This window comes from Pongo abelii, chromosome 13 (assembly GCF_028885655.2).
Source record: "Pongo abelii isolate AG06213 chromosome 13, NHGRI_mPonAbe1-v2.0_pri, whole genome shotgun sequence".
NCBI lineage: Eukaryota > Metazoa > Chordata > Mammalia > Primates > Hominidae > Pongo > Pongo abelii.
The window spans coordinates 94,285,916-94,306,384 of record NC_071998.2 but is presented as its reverse complement, the minus strand read 5'-3'; the positions used below and the strand labels follow the sequence as shown (position 1 = coordinate 94,306,384).

General features: G+C 35.3%; 1 long non-coding RNA gene across 1 annotated transcript in view; it reads left to right on the top strand.

Moving 5' to 3' along the window:
• Positions 1-20,469, top strand: part of LOC129047965 (uncharacterized) — a 176,717-nt gene that overhangs the window by 67,817 nt on the left and 88,431 nt on the right. Inside the window, exon 5 of the long non-coding RNA XR_008509905.2 lies at positions 14,441-14,495. This is a non-coding gene — a long non-coding RNA (uncharacterized LOC129047965). The remainder of the gene's footprint in view (positions 1-14,440; positions 14,496-20,469) is intronic.

Sequence of the window (20,469 nt, the reverse complement as noted above, 5' to 3'; positions counted from 1 at the left end):
AACTAATACAGTAAATTGGTACCGTGTAGTGGAGCACGGCTGTAAAGACACCTGAAAATGTGGGAGCAACTTTGGAACTTGGTAACAGATAGAGATTGGAACAGTTTAGAGGACTCAGAAGAAGATAGGAAAATGTGGGAAACTTTGGAACTTCCTAGAGACTTGGAGGGCACAGAAAACAGGAAGATGTGGGAAAGTTTGGAACTTCCTAGAGACTTATTGAACAGTTTTGACCAAAATGCTGATAGTGATATGAACAATAAAATTCAGGCTGAGGTGGTCTCAGATGGAGATGAGGAGTTGTTTGGGAACTGGAGTAAATATCACTCTTGCTATACAAAGAGAATGGCATCATTTTGGCCCTGCCCTAGAGATCTATGGAACTCTCAACTTGAAAGGGGTAGGGTATTGGGGGAAGAAATTTCTAAGCGGAAAATAATTCAAGAGGAAGCAGAGGGTAAAAGTTTGGAAAATTTGCAGCCTAAAAATGCAATAGAAAAGAAAAACCCATTTTCTAGGGAGGAATTCAAGCCGACTGCAGAAATTTACATAAGTAACAAGGAGCCAAGTGTTAATCACCAAGACAATGGGGAACATGTCTCCAGGATACGTCAGAAATTTTCACAACATCCCCTCCCTTCATGAGTCTGGACACCTAAGAGATAAAGATGGTTTCTTGGGCCAGGCCCAGAGCCCCCTTGCTGTGTGCAGCCTAGGGACTTGGTGCCCTGCATCTCAGCCACTCCAGCCATGGCTAAAAGGGGCCAAGGTACAGATTGAGCCATGGATTTAAAGGGTGCAAGCCCCTAGCCTTGGCAGCTTCCATGTGGTGTTGAACCTGTGGGTGCACAGAAGTCAAGAATTGAGGTTTGGGAACCTCCACTTAGATTTCAGAGGGTGTATGGAAATGCCTGGATGTTCAGGCAGAAGTCTGCTGCAGGAGCCAAGTTCTCATGGAGAACCTCTGCCAGGGCAGTGCAGAAGAAAAATGTGGTGGGGTCAGAGTCTCCACACAGAGCTCCAGCTGGGGCACTGCCTAGTGGAGCTGTAAAAAGATGACCACCATCCTCCAGACCCCAGAATTACCATTCTGGTAATTGACAGATCCATTGACAGCTTGCACTGTGCACCTGGAAAAGCTGCAGATGCTCAATGCCAGGCTATGAAAGCAGACAGGTGAGGCGCTGTACCCTGCAAACCACAGGGGTGGAGCTGCCCAAGACCGTGGGAGCCCACCTCTTCCATCAGCACAGAATGGATGTGAGACGTGGAGTCAAAGGAGATCATTTTGGAGCTTTAAAATTTGACTGCCCCACTGGTTTCCAGACTTGCATGGGGCCTGTAGCCCCTTTGTTTTGGCCAATTTCTCCCATTTGGAATGGCTGTATTTACCCAATGCCTGCATCCCCATTGTGTCTAGGAAATAACTAACTTGCTTTTGATTTTACAGGCTCGTAGGTGGAAAGGATTTGTCTTATCACAGATGAGACTTTGTACTCTAGACTTTTGAGTTAATGCTGAAATGAGTTGAGACTTTGAGGGACTGTTGGGAAGGCATGATTAGTTTTGAAATGTGAGAACATTAGATTTTTCAGGGGCCAGGTGCAGGATAATATGGTTTGGCTGAGTCCCCACCCAAATCTCATCTAGAATTGTAGCTCCCATAATTCTCATGGGTCATGGAGGGTGCCGATTGGGAGGTAATTGAATCATGGGGGCAGGTTTTTCCCATGCTATTCTTGGGATAGTGAATAAGCATTATGAGAGCTGATGGTTTTATAAAGTGGAGATCCCCTGCACATGCTCTCTTACCCGCCACCATGTAAGAAGTCCCTTTGCTCTTCCTTTGTCTTCCACCATGATTGTGAGGGCTTCCCCAGCCATATGGAACTGTGAGTCCATTAAACCTCTTTTATTTATTAATTACCCAGTCTTGGGTATGTCTTCATTAGTAGCATGAGAACAAACAAATACAATATGACTTTACCGTAAACATGTAAAACTATAATAAATAGCATAGCCTTATGTGTTAGTCACTGTCCTGCAACTTACCAGATGGATGATCTAACAGAAGATATTTAAACAACCCTCAGTTACATTAGAGGCATTATTGGGAAAATCATACCATGAATCTTGTATAATTATTTTGAGAAGTAAGAGTGATAATATCATAGAGGACCTAGTACAGTACTTGAAATAAAACTCAGTATCCAATAATTTATTTAACCATACTCACATCGTATGTATAATATAAACATGAAAGCTGTTCATTAAAAATATAGTCAAATTTTATTTGGTGTTCTTTTTTAGCATTGGGTAGTTGGGGATATTTTCTAAATTGAAATCATCATTAAAAATATTATAACAGTCAATTTCTCTACACTGACCCAGGCAACAATTAAATTACTTTTTCCTGATACTAGATTGTGGTTTGACTATTTGGGAATTTCAAATGAATGGGTTTATATTGTATCTGTTCATTGGCAACTGGCTTGTTTTGTTCATCATATGGCAAGGGATGGAGAGAAACATTTTTAGGCTGATGGAAATATTGTATACATTAATTACGTGGTGGTAAAATAGGTGTATACATTTGTCCAAAAGTCATTAAATGCATAATTAAAATGGGTGTATTTTATTATATGTAAATTATATCTTCATAAAGATGATTTTAAAAAATGACCTGGCACAGAAAACTGAAGGCCAAAATGCATTCAGTGATAAAATTCTTTAAAATTTCAGGAAGAAATACCGTAAGGACTTCCCCTTCTCTCAGAAAAAAAAAAAAAAAAAAAAAGGAAAACGTACACACACAGACAGGGAAAAAAACCTCTCCGAGTTATTCTATGAAGTCAGCATGATCTAGAAACCTAAACCTCACAAAAAAAATTACAAGCAAATTGCACTAATAAACATAGATGCAAAAGTTCTAAAAAATAACAGTAAATTAAATTCAGCCAACAATTTTATTAGATGAAGATCATATGTGTACATGTGTATATACATACATATAATTATTATGACGGAAGGATTTTATTACATAAATGCAAGTATGTTCTATAATAGCAGATGTTTTAATACTGTAACTCAACATTTTAGAGAAAAAAAAAATCATATGACCACATGAAGAGACAGAGAAAGCATTTGATAAAGTTCAATACATTCATTTTAAGCCCTTAGCCAATTAGAATTATAAAAGATCAACTTTAACATGATAAACATTATCTACAAAGAATTTACAGCAAACCCTGGTCTTAATGCTGAATTACTGAAACCTTCTCATTAATATATGAAAGGAGAAAATTATGCCTAAAAATAATAATTCTCTTGTTTGACATTATACTGAAGATTGTAGACAGAATGATGTTAGGGAAAAATAATGTAAATAATTAGAAATAAAGATATAAAACAATGTATTTGCTCCCAAAATTCAATGCAATTATGGACTGTTAATTTGAATTAAATGTATGTTCGCTGTATACAAACTCAAAATAGAAAAAATATTATATCTCTACATATAAGCAATATACAGAATATAAACATTATTAAAACAATAACACTCCAGTAACCTCAAAAACAACATATCCTTGGGCTAAATTTGATAAAAGTTTCTCAAAATCTCTATATTAAAAATTTATTTAAGATAAATTTAGTATACATATGTAACTAACCTGCACGTTGTGCACAGTAACCTAAAACTTAAAGTATAATTTAAAAAAAGATAAATTTAAAATTACCTAGATTTTTTTTTTATTTAGTATATACATTTTGGACACAATTTGTTTTATATATATATACCTAATTATCATAATGTTTGATACAACTATAAATTTTAGATTTAAATTTCAAATGGCTTATTGGTAGAATTTAAAAATAGAATCTATTTTTATATTAAATACTCATCAGAATAATTTAATATGACTGGGGATACAGACATTCAAATAATCATTAATACATATAACAAATTTAAGAAATTAATTGGTAATTTTTATGGATACATAATATTTGTACATATGTGTAGGGTATATGTGATATTTTGATGTAAGCATACAATGTGTAATGACCAAATTAGAGTAATTGGGATATCCATCACCTTAAACATTTATCATTTCTTTGTGTTAGAAACATTACAGTTTCACTCAAGTTATTTAGAAATATACAAAAATTATTACTAATTATAGTCACCCTCTTGTGCTACTAAACACTAGACTTACTTCTTCTACCTACCTGTATTTTGTACCCATTATCCAACCCTTTAAAACAAAGTCAGATACAGTAGCATACCTGTAGTTCTGGCTACTCAGGAGACTCAGGTGGAAGGATTGCTTGAGCTCAGGAGCTCAAGTCCAGCCTAGGCAACATAGAGGGACACTATTAAAAAAAAAAAAAAGTAAGAAAGAAATGAAAAATGAAACAACAACAACAAAAAATCAACAAATATTTTCTGAGAAACTACAGTGTCTCATGTTTCATCCATTCTAAGTCCTTGGAATACACAATTTATAACAAAATGAAAAACCAAAAATCCTGCCTTTGTAGTGTAGGCATCCTGGTAGGTGAGATCGGTAATACCTAAAATACATAATAATATGTAAAATATGGTGTAAAGTTACCTGACATCACAATAATTATACCTAATCCTCAAATCTCAGGCAACACTAAACCTTTGCTTCTGATGTGTCTATGAGTCTAAACGGGGGTTCTGATGTTCTCACCTGAGTTCATTTATGTGCATGAGTCAGCTGAGGGACATGCATTATACTCAGCTGGGATTGGCTTCAATCTGCAAGTCGCATCCAGATCCATTCCTCATGTCTCCCATGGTCCTGAAACCAACAAGCTCTCAGGTACATATTCTTGGGATGGAGGTTGCACAGCAGCTAAAGACAAGCTCCACTGTGCAAAAAATTTAAAACTTCTGCTTAATTCCATCTGTTAACATCATCTATTGGCCGAAGCGTATCACATGGTCCCAAATACATGCTTATTCTGAAATAATTCTCATATTACCACACACAAAGTCAAGGGCAGAAAAGCATATACTCACATGGAGGCAGGGGGAATTAAATACATTTAAAGGATAATGTAACCCAGCACAGTTTATACGTGCTTGCAAAAAATAATACATAGGATGAAGGGGATTGGAAATGCGGAGCATGGGAAAGGAGTGGGTTATCACTTTAAGCAGTGTAGTCACTGAAGGAATTAGGAGAAGGATGACATTTGAGGAAAGACTTGAAGCAATAAATGAGCTATGTAGCTTGTTGGGAAAAAGTATCCCGAGGCAAGAAGTTCAAAGTGGTTTGAGCTTGATCAGTATATGGAAAGAAGTATAAGATGAAGTCAAAAAGGTAAGGGAGATTACTCAATCTTATGGATATTGCAGAATGTTATAACTTTGCTTTTTATTGGGGTGAAACTGTAGTGCTTTGATCAGAGAAGTACGATGTCAGGCTTAAAAAGATTATGGACAACTGTGTTAAGGATAGACTTTTGGACACTATTCATCATGGATCTTGTAGAAAATAAATGGAATATTTAAACAGGGTAATTTGGACTTTCTTACTAAACATACAATTTCATAAATTTCAGCTCTCTAATGCTCTGTTCTTTCCTTTGGGTGATTCCTCACTTCTGGTCATCAGTTCATTGATTGCCCCTGTGATCTCATTTACTTTATTGAATCTGCTGTGATTCTGGGGGCTGCTGGATTGGAATCGTTCAGTGCGCAATTAAATGCCTTTAAATTTAACTCAGCTGAAGTTTGTCTTTTATCGGTAGTTACGTTGTAGGGGAGTCAAAAGTTACACATGGGTTTTCAACTACAAGGGTCAGTCTCCCTAACCCCTGCATCGTTCAAGGGTTAACTGTAGATCTTTTTGTATCCCACAGTTCGTGGTACTTCTTTTAATTACTTTATGAGTGTTACTCCTTTCTTCATCTATGATAATTTTAAGTGTACGTATTTAAACCTTTGGAACATGGTTCTATTATTTTAAATACTTATGTGCAAATCTGTGGATGATTTGGCTTTAGTGCTTGTCGGTCCTCTCATGACATTTACACTGATATTTTGTAACTTTTACTGTGCTCAGCTTTCTTGAAAACTTATTTTTCCTTCTCTTTTTATCCCTGTATTAGGCTCCTCAGTATATACAAAAGAACTGATATTGTATTAATGTATTGGAGTTTCGGGCTCCTGGATAGATAATACATGGGGTTCCTGAGATTGGGGAAAGCATAAAGCAGATTCTGAGCAAATTGGCTATCCTTACTACTTCCGTCTTTAGGCTTTATGTACCTTGTATCTGGCTGCACACTGGATAGGCTGAATAGGTTGGTGGGCGCCTTTGTAATGACACTACCAGCTTGTTGCTTCCTGGGAGAAAAAGAAAAAAAAATAAGCCATGCAGATTTCCTGCTACTTGTAGGATATGCTAGACCTTGTTTTCCTAGGCATCTGAAGTCCTGATTTCCATTGCCTGCTCCTGATTTGGCATCCTGATTTAGGCTTCTAGGTCTTCAGCCCACATGCTTTGCTTTGATTTTCTCTTCCATTCCTGGCCTTCAACATTATTATTTTAATTATGGTTATGCATTTTATAGTAAAAATATGAAATATACTTTTTGTGAGGAAAGTTTGTATTTCTTTACTCAATTAAACTACAGTCAAAATTTTAGAGCCCTCAGACCAAGAAGCTCTCCCTCTTGCAGAGTATGGTAGAGTACACATCTTTTTGAGATTTACTTGAGGGCAACAGTGATGCTTTATAAAATAATAAGAGGAACTCTAACATAAAAATTATGCACAAATAAATAAAAGAAAAACATTTAAAAATATATCTTTAAAGCTCCCTTCTTTTGTTACTTTAATGATAAAATGAAATCTCTGTCATATAGATTTTTTAAATTATCATATTGAATAAAAAGAGCTGTGTTGGCTACAACTACCTGGGTCCTTTTAGAGGAGAAAAAAAAAGGCCCTTAAATATCTTTCACTTACACATCTGTATTAATATCCCATAGGGTGCTTTCAAAAATTCTTTGTTGTATTTGGCTGCAGTGAAAATCAATGCAAATTTATCACAACTTTCATTCTTTAAAAAGATATAAAATTCAAGGGTATAGCCACTTATATATTACATTCCCCTTCTGAAACAATTAGCATAGATAGTGGTTTTTTCAAATTTTTTCTAAGTGATAAATTCTAATGTACCTGTGGCAAAAATATATTCACTGACTTAAAACACATGCATTTGAAATCTTTGAATATGTAAAACAGTGTATTTTTACAATTTTACATAAATGTATTCAGTTAAGTGTTAGGCTAAATATAACCTTCCTTGGACAAGGTTAATATTGTAGTTTAATTGTAATGTGTAGGAGGAAATTTGGTGTGTTTGTTACAATTTTTAAAAAAGATTTTTTTACCTATTATTATTCCATTATTCCAAATATTCTTATTACCACAAAATAAACTTTTATAATTCAATTATGAATTATAAATTATGAAGTGTGTGAATTATAAAATAAAATATTAATAAAGTTTTTGTAATTAATATTCTATTTTTACTTTAAAATATTGCAGCTTTTTTCCTCCAACTAATGTTTTCAGGAACCCATCTACTAAATCTGATGAGATAACCAGGTAAATTGTTTTAAAAACTTGTCAATACTTGAATTCTCCCAAATACTGTACACACACACACACACACACACACACACACACACACACACACTCTCTCTCTCTCTTTTTTGGTTAATCTAATAAGTTCTGTGAATTTTATTATATTGTCCTTTGATTTTTCTTAGTAGAAGTTTCCTTCTCCATTTAGAAGAGCTAAAAGTTAATTTCTTTATTTTTCCACTTCCAGGGAGGTGTACTAACTATACTTTTCCCTATTCCTCCTGCGAAGTATACTTAAATTCCTGGATATTTGTGTGAAGAAAACCAGGAAAGTTATTCAACTACTATTTTTAATGACAATTTTATTGAGATAATTGTAGATTCACATACGATTATAAGAATACCACAGAAAGACACCATGTACCCTTTTTGAGTTTTTGCAAAACTGTAGTACAACTAGGATATTGACATTCATAACGTCACCTGATCTTATTCAGATTTTCCCAGTTTTAGTTGTCATTGTGTGTGTGTGTTCTATACAGTTGTATCACATGTATGTGTTCCTGTGTCCACCACGATGTTATAATTGGCCTTCTTCACTCGGCATAATTCCCTGTAGTCATCCAAGTTGTTATACATATCAATAGCTCATTTCTTTTTATTTCTTTATAGTATTCCATAGTGCGTATGCATTACAGTTTGTTTAGCCTTTCACCTGCTGAGGGACAAGTGGGTTTTCCAGTTTCCGGTTATTATGAATAAAGCTGCTATGAAAACTTGTAAACAAGTTTCACCCCTCTGGGGAAAATGTCAAAGAATACAATTGCAGAGTCATATGCTAGTTTCATATTTATTTATATGAGAAACTGCCCAACTGTTTTCCAGAATGTCTGTACAACTTTACATTCCCATCAGCAATCTATGAGTGATACTGTTTCTCTGCATTCTTGCCAGTATGTGGTATTGTCACTTTTAAAATTATTTTTGTCATTCTCATGAGCGTGTAGTGACATTTTGTTGTAATTTTCATTTGCATTTCCCTGATGACATTTATATTTTTATGTAAGTCTATGATCCATTTGGAGTTAAATTTTATATATGTTGTAAGGTTTCCATTAAGATTCTGGTTGTTTTTTGTTTTTGTTTGTTTGTTTGTTTGCCTATACAAGTCCAATTGCCCCAGCACCACTTGTTGAATAGGGTATACTCTCTCCATTGAATTGTTTTTGTATCTTTGTCAAAAAGCACTTAATATAACATATTTGAGTAAGTCTATTTCTGGCTTCTTTATTCCACATATATGTTTAATGGTATTCAGCACTATACAAGGTGCTACAGATACGAGAGATGCTAAGGTGTCTCAATCATGATCCTTGTCTTCAAAGTACTCAAGATACTACAAGTGCAGGAGGCTTAAGCAAATGTGATAGAACATAAAAGGCACCGAGTTTGAATTCTGCATCAGTATCTGTTTGGGGCACAATGGAGAGATGAGGCAATTTTGTGTAAGGAGAGAGATTTCAGAAAGGGCTCTAAAGAATAGGTTTAATGTGATTGATGACTAAGTAGATAAGGAGAGAAGGTATTTCAGGTACAACAAGAAGCTGATATTTATACAGGCTTTAAATATGCAAATGTATAGAGATTTGAAATGGTCTGGGACATTTGGAGAACTGCAGGTAGTTTGGTACAGCCTAAGCATAGGGTTCAAAAGGGCCTGATGAGAGATGAGGCTGAAAGCATTAAGAATATAAACCATAAAAGACCTATTTAACATTCTAAGGACCTTAGGAAAAGAAAGATATTAAAGAATTTTAAGGCACAAAGCGACATAATTAATACAAAAGGAACCATTATAGGCTTTATATTCCTTTCTTAAAAATCAATTATACCATATATTAGTATTCGCTTCTTCACTTTCTCTCTCAATTCTTACAAGTGGATTTTTATTTAGCCCCTGCACTTTCTAATTCAGTTCATACAAATAAAATTCTTCCCATTCCCTTGAAAATAAAGTCCTTTCACATTACAGGTAGGGGAAGAAAGGCCTACTGATTCAGCTCCAGAAGGACAAGAAGTTTCAAGATTATAGTCATTTAAAATAATATTTTAGATAAAATCAGAATCTAACCATTTACAAAAATTAAATCTTGTTCTGTATTTAGAATCCTTGAAACAGTCTTCCTGAAGATACTGTCTGTTTCCATTTTGAAGCATATGGACTAAAGTGCCTCCTTTGTAAATGTGCCTTTCTCCCTTATTGTATTAATTGATCTTCATGAATATGACTAATCAAATCAATGCATATAACGTTACAATCTTTGCTTCTTGGAAGATTCTTAAAATTCTGTTTTTACCTGTTTGATGTTTTAAGTTGTATTTACTTGTTACTGTTAAATCAATTATAATGAAAGAGTTTATAATTATAAACAAAGGAGTTTATTCTGAAATACTTTAATAAAATATTTAATTTGCATAATTTTCATATATATTTTAGTTTTGTGAGGCATAAAACCAGGTACTGATCTTAGCCAAAACCTACTTAACAAAAACACCAACACATGAGAAAAAGAACACGTATTCTAAAAATATCATTCTAAAACATAGACCAGAATAAAATTAAAAGATTCCTGGAAACTTTCCATGATCAATAGGAGATAAGTTAGCATGGAGTGATGGTATGGTAGATGTGTGAGTAGCTTCACAGATCATTCTAATTGCCCTAAGGATGATGCTTTTGTACAGCAATCAGTAGAACAGTGATTAAATTCTTTCTCCTAGTATCAAGGTAAAATCATACCAGACAATATAACTAGAGGATATAGCATTTAGTAACTAATAAATAAGTTATAACTTTGATTAAAGTAAATTTCTTACCCTTGGATTCTGGGTTTCCATTTTCACATGGATTTTTAACTTTACCTTTACTACCTTCTTTCTTTTAGCTTTTACACATGCTTAAGGGCAGCAACTTTTTCTGTTGACTCTGCGCTTGCCTCATTTTAGACTTTTGATCTCCCCTCTGCTTAGATCTATCATCAGTGGACTCTGATGACACATTGCTATGGTTTACCTAGTCAGATAACTGTTCCTCTTCACTATTTTCTACTGTATCGTCTTCCCCCATCTGCTCTTCAAATCTTGGCATTTCTCACAATTGTGTTATAGAACAAATTTTGTTCTCACTTTATGCTCTATCTCTCTCCTTAGGCAGTTTCATCCATCCTCATAGTCTCAATTATCATAAATAAGCTGATATTTTTATTCTAGCCCATGAGTTGAAAAGCCATATATATTCAATTTTTAATGAACATAGGAAAGGATAGTTTAAAACAATCCCTTTGGCAGCTTATATAGAATTTTTCATTTACTAGCTTCTTTTGAAATTGTATAGATAAAATGGATAATAATAAAAATTTTGCAGAAATAATCTTCTTGGAACAAAGACATAACTATTAGTATTCTCATGAACTCATTCTGTGCCCCTGAATGAGCAAGGCTATATTTTGTTTTTGTTTTTTTCTTTATATAAAGAGAAGACTGAGATGTAGACACAATGGTAGCAGTTAAGAAATCCTCTGACAATTGATTTCAACTTTATGGAACTATTACACAGACTACAAGTTTCAAAGCATTTTTATTGCTGATAACATACACACAGAAAAGTGCACAAATCCTAAGTCTGCAATATGAACATTTATGCATAGCCTTCACTCAGATAAAGAAATGAAATATTATCATCATCTCATAAGCTCCTTTTCTGTCTGCTCACAATTATTAGTCTTTTTTTCTTCCTAAATGTAATTAACTACTAACCTGACTTCTAACATTCAAGATCAGTCATGTCTATTTTGGATCTTTATATAAATGAAATTATTCCGTATACATTATTTTTGCATCAGGCTTCTGTTTCTTTTAGTTTAGGAAGTATTTTTTTTTAAATGGAGCACAGACCTGTAGACTTTTGGCAACAATTACAAAACTCTTAGGTAACTGATTTTAAGCTTTTGTGTCTCACACATAAACCATCATTAGTTTTGATGTGCTGATTGCACAACACCATCGCCGGCTCAAGCTCATTAGAGACAAAACTGACTTAGGAAAAAGAATTATAATTTATCCTCATCAAAATATATGGGTTTTCTTTTTGAGAAGGTATATAGACCAACAAGGACAACTGAAATATATTACTAGGTCTGCATTAGATTTCTGTGTCTATTAGTTAAGGAGCCTGCAGGTACAGTAATGATTTTGGACATGCTGTTTCTAATGAGAATGCTGAGGTTGTCTCATGAATTCTTATGCTCTAAATACACAGAGCAGCCTGCAAAGGCCTCAAGTATATAACTCACTAGAAAACTTAAATTAAAATTTGGCCCAGGGGAGTAATATATATTAAAACCAAATTTTGTAAAATTGCAATTGATTTTGAAATAGTCTGTTGGTGAAACTATAGGCTCAAAAGAAAAGCACAATAAATGTGGTCAGATTACCTGATTGTTCCATGTGATATTTCTTTCATCAAGATTATAAAATATCTTTTTTTCTAGTGAGGGAAAGGTAAACATTATGCTAAGCCCTGTGGGTCACTCTTCTTTACTGCATACTTAGTAATACAGGACTTTTGTTATCAGCATCTCTAACATTACTCATTACAGTTAAGCACAAGGCAAAATCTGATCATGAGGCTCTTAATGTGACAAGTATAACAATGGATCTCAGGCAGTGCTTGAAGGGCTAGAGATCTAAGAGGTTTTGCATATGCCCAAGTGAAACTAGAGAAGCCTGGTGACTCTCCATACAAAACTACAGATCTCCTGTGTAAAAGAAAGGTATACAAATGCAAGGGAAATTTCAGTTTCTATAGCAGCCTGGACTTTTCATTTTCTAAATAATACATGTCTTCATAATGATAAAAGCCATTTTAATTTTTGAATTAAAAGTTTCTTCTCATCCCTAATTGCCATTGCATCCTCATGCCCAAGTAATACACTACCCATCAGAAGCTACATTTCTTATAATCTCTGCATTATTATGGAGTGCCCTGGATTCTACCCTGGGTGATTTAGAATTGAGAACTGTAGTGGTTAAACCATTTTCTATGTAAATTAGGAAGTAATTAAAAATTCAGATTTATTAAGTCATGCAATCATTTGTGTGTTTAAGGAATTTTCGTATGGCAAAGACTAGCAAGTTAACTATACAGATGGTCCCCGATTTATAATGCTTCAATTGAAGATTCTTTGGATTTCTTATTGTACAAAAGCGATAAACATTCAGCAGCTCAGTAACTTAAGATGGGGTTATGTCAGTATAAAACCATTGTAAACTGAAAATATTTTTAAATAGTTGGGGACATAATCCTACAGTAAGTTGAGCATCTGATTATTATCTATCTGACCCGTTTTACTGATGAGAAAATTGAGGCTGTATAATGCATGCTGGAGATATATATATATATATGTGTGTGTATATATATATATATATGTGTGTATATATATATGTATATATATGTGTATATATGTATATATGTGTATATATATGTATACATATACGTATATGTATACATATGTATACATATACGTATATGTATACATATGTATACATATACATATGTATACATATGTATACATACACATATGTATACGTATACATATATATACGTATACATATATACATATATACGTGTATATATATATACATATATGTATATATATACGTACATATACACATATATGTATATATATATACGTATATATATATATACACACATACATATATATATAGACACACACACTATATATATAAACACACACATATATATACACACACACACATAATACATATATATATAAATTTCCGTAAAAAGAACACATAATTTGTGAACCAGATAAAAGAAAATTCCTGACCATTATAGTATGATAAAGTACTATATTTCTGGGATATACAATTCTGACTTGGACAGTGCCAGAATAAAGCTTTTGTTACATGGTATATTGAGCCCATGCAACAAACTCTACTACAGTCTACATAATCTTGCCAGACTGCATAACAATCTCTGCTATACAGTTTTGAAAATAAAGATTCTCAGAATACAATTGTCAGAGGCATTTCAACCAGAGCAACTCCATCTTGAATAGAAGCTGGGTAAAATGAGGCTGAAACCTACTGGGCTGCATTCCCAGATGGTTAGGCATTCTAAGTCACAGGATGAGATAGGAGGTCAGCACAAGATAGAGGTCATAAAGACCTTGCTGTTAAACAGGTTTCAGTAAAGAGGCTGGCTAAAACCCACCAAAACCAAGATGGCAATGAGCGTGGCCTCTGGTCGTCCTCACTGCTGCATTCCCACCAGCGCCATGACAGGTTACAAATGCCATGGCAATGCCAGGAAGTTACCCAATATGGTCTAAAAAGGGGAGGCATGAATAATCCCCCCCTTGTTTAGCACATAATTTTAAAAAAACCATAGAAGTGGACAACCAGCAGCCCTCGAGGCTGCTCTGTCTATGGAGTAGTCATTCTTTTATTCCTTTGCTTTCCTAATAAACTTGCTTTCACTTTACTCTGTGGATTTGCCTCAAATTCTTTCTTACACAACATTCAAGAACCCTCTCTTGGGGTCTGGATCAGACCCCCTTTCCAGTAACAAAATAATGAAAAAAGACTTAAAATATATTTTTGAAAAACTTTCTTGTTTGGGAAGCTGTATACACTTCTAAAATCATTTAGCTAATTAATTAGGATACCAAAGATAACAATAATTTAATATCGCATGCTTTTATACTTTGTTCCTGCATGTTTGACGGACAGAAGAAGTTGATGGTGACTGAAACTGAAAACACGCAGTCAGCACTTTTGTCTTCATGTAAGTAGTTTGTAAAAGACCGATTTGATACCTAAGAATGAAAAAGAATTAGGAGAGATAAATTATGTAAACTTTCTTTATTAAAGTGAACACTATGCAAATATTCGATTTGTCTTTTATTTCAGCTGAGTTAGCCAATGATTGATTGCTTTCTATTTTAGCATGTTAATGAATTTTTTTCATTAGAATTCTCCATAGTTCTCAGTATTTAAGAATTATTTTTTTCAAAATTAAGTTGTAGCAGTATAAATTGCAGCTCTGGAACAAACTGAAATAGAGCATTATTTATAGCAAAATATATTATGTGTTTAGTCTTTATTTGTCCTTTTCATCTCCAGTTTCCTATCTTTTATGTCTCACAAAGCAATCGTCTAGCGCATGACACTTATTCATTAATTCAATCACTCATTAATTAGCAAACATTAACTGATTAATTACTCTTTGACAGATTTTACACTGCTGTCTGCATGAAGTTGCTGGCATTCTGTTGGAAATAAACCTTAGACATCTCTTGATTTTCCCTTGACTGTCATTTTCATTCTGTAGGTGCTGCTCTCCTCTCTTACTTCACAGAAAAACTCTTAAATTACACACGTTGAGGGTACCATGCCGTCCCCTTTTCTATTATCAAGCAGCTGGCCAAAGGGCTACACAGGTTCAGGCTGTTCTCACATGTTCTGGATTTAGATGAAACAGTACACCACAGACTATCAAATCTGACATCCTAAGTTCCTCCAAATGGACCAGATGATGGAACCCAGAATAAAAAGAAAATCTTCTCCCCATGGGTCCAACTCTGACTGATAGGAATAACAGAAAGTCCCCCCTCACCTTGATTCCATAGACTACACCAAAGAATAGTTTACCCTACTAGTCCAATCAGACAAATCTTGTGTATTTAGTATGCGAATCCTCCTAGCAAGTCTATCTTTACTCTTTATCATTAACTGGTAGCAAGACTGATAATGCAACACTCTACAATACCACTATCCTTCTCTCACATCTTATGTCTGACGTGTTTACCATTACATTTTGAGTACTTAACACACTGTCTAGCACACACTAAGTAATCACCTGTCAGCTGACAATTTTCTCTATATGATATTGCCATGTTACATCACTTACTTTATATAAGATCTTTTCTTGGTAGTAAAATTTCACTGTTGCTACTGCTATAGAGATCAGTGTTGTCAGAAAAATAATCTTACACTGGGTCATAGTGACTTATCTCTTGCTGTAAAACAGTAGTGGTCAAAAATATTACCCAAATACCCAAACAAACAAAACTTAAAATGTGGGGGGTTGTTTTTCTGATTTGATTTACAAAAGATGTATTAAACCAAACGTGAGGGCTTCAAGCAAAGACCATTTTTTTCTTTACTCTCCCACATTATGCTGTCCTGTTTCACAGGGCAAAACTCACAGTGGTAGGTGACCCACACAGAGGCCAGTGAATTGCATCTGCTGAATTATCAGCATCCCTCATTCTTTTAATGAACTGTAACAACAGTGTAATGAATCAATCAGCCATGGGGAGAGGATGCCCTGGGGGTGAGCAGCAGAGCCTGTGAGACTGAAATCTTTTAAACGAAGTGAAATCTGTCTTCAAAGCCTACCAATCATTTAAATAACAGTGCAAAGAATCTTAATATGCCTGCATGACTGAAGTAAGCATTTTATAAGTACTACACCAGCTGAATTAGAGATTTAAGTAAAGGGTGAGGTTTTCAGATCAGTATGCTTATACATACTTAGCAATACAATATTTAGAAAGTGTGAATTGAAAATATACATTCTTTACAAATATTAGGGGAAAAAACTAATATTTTTATAAATACTACACAGGTGCCTTGCCTGAATCAGTTCACATACCTGTACAGTAGCCACATGAGGCAGATATATTTTGCCATTTAGGAGCATTTCTGTTTCATAACTTTAAAATTGCTGAAGCCTGGATTCAACAGTACATTTGTATGAGTCAAAATTTACATTTCCCCCCATTGTATCCCATAGCTTCAGCATCTGGTTTCTCCTCCGTGGATACATATTTGCCAAGATTACACTAAATTTTTTAAAACTTTTAAGTTCGGTGGTACACGTGCAGGTTTGTTACATAGGGAAGCTTGTGTCATGGGTGTTTGTTATACAGATTATTTCATCACCCAGTTATTAAGATCATGAGTTGTTTTTCCAGATCCTCTCCCTCTCTCGCCCTCCACCCTCCAACAGGCCCCACTGTGTGTTGTTCCCTGGTATGGGTCCATGTGTTCTCATCATTTAGCTTCCATTTATAAGTGAGAAAATGTGCTCTTTGGCTTTCTATTTTTAGAATTACACTACATTTTAAGTGAGATTAACTTAATATATTTTTAAGTATAGTGGATGATTCCTTTACTCATTGCCAAGTAATTCTTCCATTTCCATTGAAATAGTTATTTTCTCTAAAAAGGTTTAGCAAATTTTAAAGAAAAATACTATAGATCTAGGCATTTGCTGGATAGCTGACATTTCTGCAGTTAGAAAAGATAGTGCTAAATGACATCATTCTCTATGGTTTTATCCTTTTCTGAAATACAGCATGTGGCTTCTCAGAAACACAGAGATAAGAGCAGCATGCATTTGCCTGGTTGAGGCTTAGTCCCTATGAGTTATCTCATCCACTTTTATGGATGAGATACCATCCATACCAACTACATCTTTTTGGCTTCCAATGTGTATCTGCATTCTTGTCCTTACCCTTCGCTTGCAAGTGGGTGAAAGTGTTCTGAGGCCACATGAATTTTTCTGTTCATTCTTGGGTACCAGAAAGCTCTATGATCATAATAATTTGCCAAAACAATCTCAATGATGAAAAAAGTTTACATTGATGCAATAGGAAAAAACCTTGAATGACTTCTCCCTCTGCAAACTCCTGCTGCAGGGTAGATCTTTTACTAATTGACAGTGTATCCCGTTCTTTACTGCATTATATTTCTATCCTTAACATCCTGTAGTTTATGCGGAAACAAGGAAGAAGTAGAGGTCAGGAAGAGTAGGGAATACAAGTATAGAAATTCCTAACGTTGTCGAACAATGCTATTATCATGCCTGGGTTTGAGAATTGTTTAAATATCACTGTTTTCTTAATGGGGGATTTTATTAGTGTTTTCCAGAACTTCCACCTTCTCCAACACATGCAAGTGCACGTAGGCATGCACACACACGCACACACACACACACATGCGCACGCACACACACACACGCACACACGCACAACCTTGATGTTCGTATGTCTGGTTCAGTCTTGAGGTTGCCTATGTCTTTCTTGTAGCGATTCACTCCATAGTTATCTTTTACTCCTATCACCCCCCTAGAATTCTGCATGCTTAGGTACCCTTCTCTGCTACATTGCCCACAGCCAATCCACAAGATCCACTCAAGCATTCTGTTTCTTAGATATATATGGGAGTGAAAGAGGATCCCAAAACCAGAGTTGCTTCCTTTGCTCTGCCACCTAAGTGGATAGTCATCCAGTCTTTCATCCTACACATTTCCCAAGAAGGCTTAAGATTCTGGTCCAGTGTGTTTTTCTTTACTGCTGGAACATATATCAAGCTCGCCAAATAATTTCATTAAGTTTCTTTTGAGCAAGGATGGGGCTTACAACAGCAACTGTTGTAAGCCTCAAACAGATCTCCCTCAACAACGCTCTTAGTTTCCAGCCACACAATAATGTAAATCCCTGTGAAAGTAAATAATCTAAATAATTCTCTAGTACTTTCTTTTCAGAGTCCCCAAGAAGGTCTGTGTTATAGGTTGTTTGGTATTTGATATCTGCTGAATGTTTGTCTCTTTCAAAATTTCACATTTTAACATGCTATTATGACAACACTTGCTTACCTGATGTGTCCATTTGAGTGATGTTGGGTGTGTTAAAATTAATATTTAAAAAGTTGATTTAGTCTCTCCCCTTTCAACCCCGTATCAGTAGATGTCATCCCCATCCATCTAATTATGAAGCAAATGATTTAGGATATAGCGTGTGCTCTTCCTTCCTGTATTCCTCCCTCCTATGTAACGTATCAGCAATTCTTATTCAGATTATCACAAAAAGACATAATGAAATCTGTTCACTCTTCCATTTCCATGGCTACCACTCTAGGTTTCTCTCATTGCTTGAATAGGTGACTACAATAACCTTCTCATTGGTCCCCTGCTTCTGTTCTTGGCACAACACACCCTACCCTCCTAAAATTGTCTTACCTCATCAATAACGGCTTTTACAAATAGTTTAGATTTCATCACTCCTCTATTGAAAAACTTGTGATGCCTTCTCATTGCCCTTTTTGATAGCATAATAAAATCAAATTGAAAAACTTCTTCTATGGCTAAATACACGTAGCCCTCCTCAATCTCATCTCCTTTTCAATCATACTAGCTCTTTTTCAGTTACAGAAAAATGGCAAATCATCCCAATCTCAGGGTCTTTCATCTGCCATTCTATCTTCCTGTACACTTCCCTCCTGCATCACCACGTAGTGGACCCTTATTTCTTTTTCTTTTTTTTTGAGACAGAGTCTTACTTTGTCGCCCAGTCTGGAGTGCCGTGGCACAATCTTGGCTCACTGCAACCTCCGCCTCCCGGATTCAAACAATTCTCCTGCCTCAGCCTCCTGAGTAGCTGGGATTACAGGCACCCGCCACCACGCCCTGCTAATTTTTTTTTTTTCAATAGAGACGGCGTTTCACCATATTGGTCAGGCGGGTCTCAAACTCCTGACCTCGTGATCCCCCCGCCTCAGCCTCCCAAAATGCTGGGATTACAGGCATGAGTCACTGTGTCTGGCCATTTATTTTTCAATTTCAGATAAAATGACACCACTTCCAAGTAGCCTCCCCTGATAATATGAAACAAAATACCTTCTTGCAAAGCAGTTACCCTCCATTGTATTATTCAATTTCTTTTTCTTTCATAAAACCTACTATGCTTATAAAGCATTTTGTGTAGTTTTGGTTTACATTGTATGAGTTATTTCTCCACCCAGTCAGTAACATAGACCCTCAAAGAAATAGCTCTTCTGTTGGCAACTACATTTTCAATTGTAAACATTTCCAACTACAAACTCTACATTTACATATTAATTGTAAACACATCTAATCCATTCATAATATAAAACCTTATTTCACTTTATACAAATATTTTCTATGGATACTTTAAAATAATTGTTTTAAAGTTTAGTTTAGTAAATTCATTTATTTTTGCATTCACACACCTGTATTATGTATTTTTTCATAAATATTATACTAAGCATTTGATTTACAATCTAATATGATAAGTACAATGACAGGAATGCATTGAGGCCTGGCGCGGTGGCTCACGCCTGTAATCCTAGCACTTTGGGAGACCGAGGCGGGCGGATCACCTGAGGTCAGGAGTTTGAGACCAGCCTGGCCAACAAGGTGAAAACCCGTCTCTACTAAAAATACAAAAATTAGCCAGGCATGGTGCCCAGAGCCTGTAATCCCAGCTACTTGGGAGGCTGAGGCAAGGAGAATTGCTTGAATGAGAGAGCTGGAGGTTGCAGTGAACTGAGATCATCACTGCACTCCAAACTGGGCGACAGAAAGAGACTCCATCTAAAAAGAAAAGAAAAAAAAAGTATTGCTATGAAAACAAATAGATGGATATGTAATGGTAGCAGGGTAAGAGAAAGGATATAGCTCCTAGCAGTTAGTCAATCAGAACTGATTTCTTTAGCATGAGCATGAAAACAATAATTGGTTAGGAGCATTCAAGGCAAGAGGAGCACCATTTACAAAGGCTTAGGGCGAGTGAAAGCATGCTAGTGTATATTAAAAAAAAACAAAAAAACAAAAAAAAAAAGGAGGCCAGTTGTGGCAGCTCGTGACTGTAATCCTAGCACTTTGGGAGGCTGAGCTGAGTGGATCACTTGAGGCCAGGAGTTTGAGACCAGCCTGGACAACATAGTGAAAC